The sequence below is a fragment of the Aegilops tauschii genome, chromosome 6 (genome assembly GCF_002575655.3).
Source record: "Aegilops tauschii subsp. strangulata cultivar AL8/78 chromosome 6, Aet v6.0, whole genome shotgun sequence".
Lineage (NCBI taxonomy): Eukaryota > Viridiplantae > Streptophyta > Magnoliopsida > Poales > Poaceae > Aegilops > Aegilops tauschii.
Window position 1 is genome coordinate 103,504,928 of NC_053040.3, and position 6,244 is coordinate 103,511,171.

The following is a 6,244-nucleotide window of genomic DNA, read 5'->3' on the forward strand; positions in this document are numbered from 1 at the left end:
CTTATGATTTTTCTTCGGACGAAAGACTTCATATAGCAGAACATGGGCACCGGAGGGCCAACAGGGGGCCCACGAGGTAGGGGCCGCGCCCAGGGGGGTAGGGCATGCCCCCACCCTCGTGGCCAGGGTGTGGGCCCCCTCTGGTATTTCTTTTGCTTAATATTTTTTTCCAAAAATAATTTCCGTGGAGTTTCAGGACTTTTGGAGTTGTGCAGAATAGGTCTCTATTATTTGCTCCTTTTCCAGCCCAGAATTCCAGCTGCCGACATTCTCCCTCCTTATGTAAACCTTGTAAAATAAGAGAGAATGGGCATAAGCATTGTGACATAATGTGTAATAACAGCCCATAATGCAATAAATATTGATATAAAAGCATGATGCAAAATGGACGTATCAACTCCCCCAAGCTTAGACCTCGCTTGTCCTCAAGCGGAAGCCGATAACAATAAATATGTCCACATGTTTAGAGGTAGCGGTGTCGATAAAATAAAATACGGACATGAGGGCATCATGATTATTCTCATAACGACAACATATATGGATAATATCATATGATTTCTTATGCTCAAGTAATAATCTATTCACAATGCAAAGTATGAATCAGAAACTCTATTGAGAACTAACAAACTATAGTCTCAGTCATTGAAGCAATTGCAATTTATCATAACATCAGAAAGAGTCTATGTCAGAGCTTTTCAGCAAGTCCACATACTCAACTATCATTTAGTCTTTCACAATTGCTAACACTCAAGCAATACTTGTGGTTACGGAGTTTTGATCGGACACAGAGAAAGATAGGGGCTTATAGTTTTCGCCTCCCAACCTTATACCTCAAGGGTAATGTCAACAATAATAGTTCATGCTAACTTACATCCAATTAGATATATACGTCTGGATCTTTCCAACACATTGTGCTTGCCAAAGGATAAAATGTAAAAAGGAAAGGTGAAGATCACCATGACTCTTGCATAAGGTAGATGATAAAAGTAAAAGATAGGCCCTTCGCCGAGGGAGGCAGAGGTTGCCATGCGCTTTCAGAGTTGGATGCACAAAATCTTAATGCGAAAGAATGTCACTTTATATTGCCACTTGTGATATGGACCTTTATTATGCAGCCCGTCACTTTTATTTCTTCCACATCACAAGATCGTATAAAGATTATTTCCTCCACACTAATTAATTATACATATTTAGAGAGCAATTTTTATTGCTTGCACCAATGACAACTTACTTGAAGGATCTTACTCAATCCATAGGTAGATATGGTGGACTCTCATGGCAAAACTGGGTTTAAGGATTTTTGGAAGCACAAGTAGTATCTCTACTTGGTGCAAAGAATTTGGCTAGCATGAGGGGGAAAGGCAAGCTCAACATGTTGGATGATCCATAACAATATACTTTATTTCAGATATAAGAAAACACAACCCATTACGTTGTCTTCCTTGTCCAACATCAACTCTTTAGCATGTCATATTTTAATGAGTGCTCACAATCATAAAAGATGTCCAAGATCGTATATTTATATGTGAAACCTCTCTTTCTTTATTACTTCCTATTAATTGCAACGATGACCAAAACTAAATTTGTCAACTCTCAACAACTTTTAATCATCATACTCTTTCTATGTGAAGTCATTACTCTCCATAAGATCAATATGATCTCTTTGTTTCTTTTTATTCTTTCTTTTTTTTCTTCACTCAAGATCATGGCAAAACAATCAAGCCCTTGACTCAACACCAATCTTTATTATATAGCTCATGGACTCGATTACATAAAGGGATCATAAAGCAAAACTTAAACTGGATCATACTAAAAACTTTATTCTACTAGATCAAGATATTACTAAAAGAATCGAACTAAGAAAAACGGTAAAGATAGGAGTGTGATGGTGATACGATACCGGGGCACCTCCCCGAAGCTTGGCAGTTGCCAAGGGGAGTGCCCATACCCATGTGATTATGTCTCCTTTGCTGGTGAAGAAGATGGTGGTGATGAGGGGTAGTCACACATCGAGCGTAGGAGATCCTCCAACTTGCGGATAATGCCCTTGAGTGCAATGATATGCTCCTTCAACAAAATATTTTCACGTGTGAGATACTTGTTTTGTATACGAGCTAACTCAATCATCTTGAAAGCTTCGATCTCAGTTGGGGTAAGAAGATTGTGATCAAGTTGAAGGGTGTCTTCTGCTACCGGAACTTGGTCCTCCTTGGCCTTCTTGATCCCTTCATCCTTGTTGATATCCACGGGTTCTTCCCTCTTCAGCTCTATCTTCATTAGCCAAGCATCGTTGTCACCATTGTTGGAGGAGGGAGACGACATGATGCCTGGCCTTGACAACCCTGACAGAAAACAGCTCGAAACAAGAACAGAGGACAATTGCGTGATACAGGAGTCAAAACCTTTGGGAGATTATATAATGAATTTTTACCGACCAAAATACGTATCGTGCAAGAAAACGGAGTCTGGAGAGCGCACGAGGTGCCCACGAGGCAGGGGGCGCGCCCTCCACCCCGGACTGCTTCTTATTTTTCTATTTTTCTAAATATTCCAAAATGGAGAAAAGTTGCCATTTGAACTGTTTTGGAGTCGGTTTACTTACCGTACCACATACCTATTCCTTTTCGGAGTCTGAAACGTTCTGGAAAGTGTCCCTTATGTATTCCTCCGGGGTTACGGTTTCAATAACATTGGTTTCAACATTTATAGGATTACCTAAGATATAATGTTTGATTCTCTGGCCGTTCACCACCTTCGGATTTGTGCCCTTCGAAGTTGTTGATTTTTATGGCACCGGAACGATAGACCTCCTCGATAACGTAGGGACCTTCCCATTTAGCGAGAAGTTTTCCTGCAAAAAATCTTAAACGAGAGTTGTATAGCAATACATAATCACCTACATTAAACTCACGCTTTTGTATCCTTTTGTCATGCCATCTTTTAACTTTTTCTTTAAACAACTTGGCATTCTCATAGGCTTGGGTTCTCCATTCATCAAGTGAGCTAATGTCAAATAACCTCTTCTCACCGGCAAGTTTGAAATCATAGTTGAGCTCTTTAATGGCCCAATACGCCTTATGTTCTAGTTCGAGAGGTAAGTGACATGCTTTTCCATAAACCATTTTATACGAAGACATACCCATAGGATTTTCATATGCAGTTCTATAGGCCCATAATGCATCATCCAGTTTCTTGGACCAATTCTTTCTAGATCTATTAACAGTCTTTTGCAAAATTAATTTGAGCTCTCTATTACTCAATTCTACTTGACCACTGGACTGTGGATGATAAGGAGATGCAATTCTATGATTAACATCATACTTAGCAAGCATTTTACAGAAAGCACCATGAATAAAATGTGAACCACCATCAGTCATTAAATATCTAGGGACTCCAAACCTCGGAAAAATAACTTCTTTAAGCATCTTAATAGAAGTTTTATGATCAGCACTACTAGTTGGAATAGCTTCTACCCACTTAGTAACGTAATCAACAGCAACTAAAATATGTGTATATCCATTAGAGGCAGGAAACGGTCCCATATAATCAAAGCCCCAAACATCGAATGGTTCAATAACAAGTGAATAATTCATAGGCATTTCTTGGCGTCTACTAATATTACCAATTCTTTGACATTCATCACAAGACAAACTTACGGGCGTCCTTGAAGAGAGTAGGCCAATAAAAACCGGATATGTGCAGTTCTATCTCTAGCGTGGTGTCCTCCATAAGCCTCGGAGTGACACTTGCGTAGGATCTGTTCCTGTTCATGCTCAGTTACACAACGTCAAATAACACCATCTACTCCTTCTTTATAAAGATGTGAGTCATCCCAGAAGTAATGTCTTAAATCATAGAAAAACTTTTTCTTTTGCTGGTATGTGAAACTAGGTGGTATAAATTTAACAACAATGTAATTAGCATAATCAGCATACCATGGAGCAGTGCGAGAAGCATTTATGACATTTAATTGTTCATCAGGAAAGCTATCATCAATAGGTAGTGGGTCATCAAGAACATTCTCTAACCTAGACAAGTTGTCTGCAACGGGGTTTTCAGCTCCCTTTCTATCAATAATATGCAAATCAAATTCTTGTAGCAAAAGAACCCATCTAATAAGTCTAGGTTTAGCACCTTTCTTTTCCATAAGGTATTTAATAGCAGCATGATCAGTGTGAATAGTTACTTTAGAATCAACAATATAAGGTCTGAACTTATCACAAGCAAATACAACTGCTAAAAATTCTTTTTCAGTAGTGGCATAATTTCTCTGAGCATTGTCTAGAGTTTTACTAGCATACTGAATAACATTTAATTTCTTATCAACTCTTTTCCCTAGAACATCACCTACAACATAATCACTAGGATCACACATAATTTCAAAAGGTAAATTCCAATCAGGTGGCTGAACAATAGGTGCAGAAATTAATGCTTTCTTAAGTGTTTCAAACGCTTCTACACAATCATCATCAAAGACCAATGGTATATCTTTTTGTAATAGATTAGTCAGAGGCCGAGAAATTTTTGAGAAGTCCTTAGTGAACCTCCTATAAAATCCAGCGTGACCAAGGAAACTTCTTATACCTTTGATGTCCTTGGGACATGGCATCTTTTCAATAGCATCAACTTTAGCTTTATCAACTTCAATACCTCTTTCAGAAATTTTATGCCCCAAGCCAATGCCTTCATTAACCATAAAGTGGCACTTTTCCCAGTTCAAGACAAGGTTAGTGTCTTCACATCTCTGCAAAACTCGATCAAGGTTGCTCAAGCAATCATCAAAAGAGGATCCATAGACGGAGAAATCGTCCATGAAAACCTCACAAATCTTTTCACAAAAGTCAGAGAATATAGCCATCATGCATCTTTGAAAGGTAGCAGGTGCATTACATAAACCAAAAGGCATACATCTATAAGCAAAAGTACCGAAAGGGCAAGTAAATGTGGTTTAGCTTGATCATCAGCTGACACAGGTATTTGAGAGAAACCGAAATAACCATCTAGAAAGCAAAAATGTGTATGTTTGGATAATCTTTCTAGCATTTGATCAATAGAAGGTAAGGGTAATGATCTTTTTTAGTAGCTTTATTTAATTTGCGGAAATCAATTACCATCCTATAACCTGTAATAATTCTTTGCGGAATCAATTCATCTTTATCATTAGGAACGACAGTAATACCTCCCTTCTTAGGGACACAATGGACATGACTTACCCACTGACTATCAGCAACAGGACAAATTATACCTGCCTCCAGAATCTTTAGTATATCTTTTCTTACCACTTCTTTCATCTTAGGATTCAGGCGTCGTTGGTGATCAATAACTAGTTTGGCATCTTTCTCCAAATTTATTTTGTGTTGACATAGAGTGGGACTAATGCCCTTAGGATCATCAAGAGTATATCCAATAGCGGCACGGTGCTTCTTCAGAGTTTTCAATAATTTTTCTTCCTCCTTCTCTGAAAGGTTAGCACTAATAATAACAGGATATATCTTATTTTCATCAAGATAAGCATATTTAAGAGTATCAGGTAAAGGTTTAAGCTCAAACACGGGATCACCCTTGGTTGGAGGAGGATCCCCTAGGATTTCAACAGGCAAGTTATGTTTCAGAATAGGTCCTTGTTTAAAGAACACTTTATCTATTTCCCTTCTTTCATTCATAAACATATCATTTTCATGGTCTAGCAAATATTGTTCTAAAGGATCACTAGGAGGTACGGCAATAGAAGCAAGTCCAATAATTTCATCTTTACTAGGCAATTCCTCTTCACAGTGTTGTCTACGAAATTTAGAAAAGTTAAACTCATGAGTCATCCTTTTCGCAGTCTATCTTAGCATTAACAGTGTTTAAGAAGGGTCTACCAAATATAATGGGACAAAAGCTATCTTGTGGGGAACCAAGAACAAGAAAATCAGCAGGATATTTAGTTTTTCGAGACAAGACTTCAACATCTCTAACAATTCCAATTGGTGATATATTATCTCTATTGGCAAGTTTAATTGTGACATCAATATCTTCTAACTCAGTAGGTGCAATATCATGCATAATTTATTTGTATAAGTCAATAGGTATTGCACTAGCACTAGCACCCATATCACATAAGCCGTGATAACAATGATCTCCTATTTTAACAGAAATAACAGGCATGCCTACCACAGGTCTATGTTTATCTTTAGCACAAGGTTTAGCAATTCTAGCATTCATCGCAGAAATAAATAACATGCCCATCAATATTATCAGC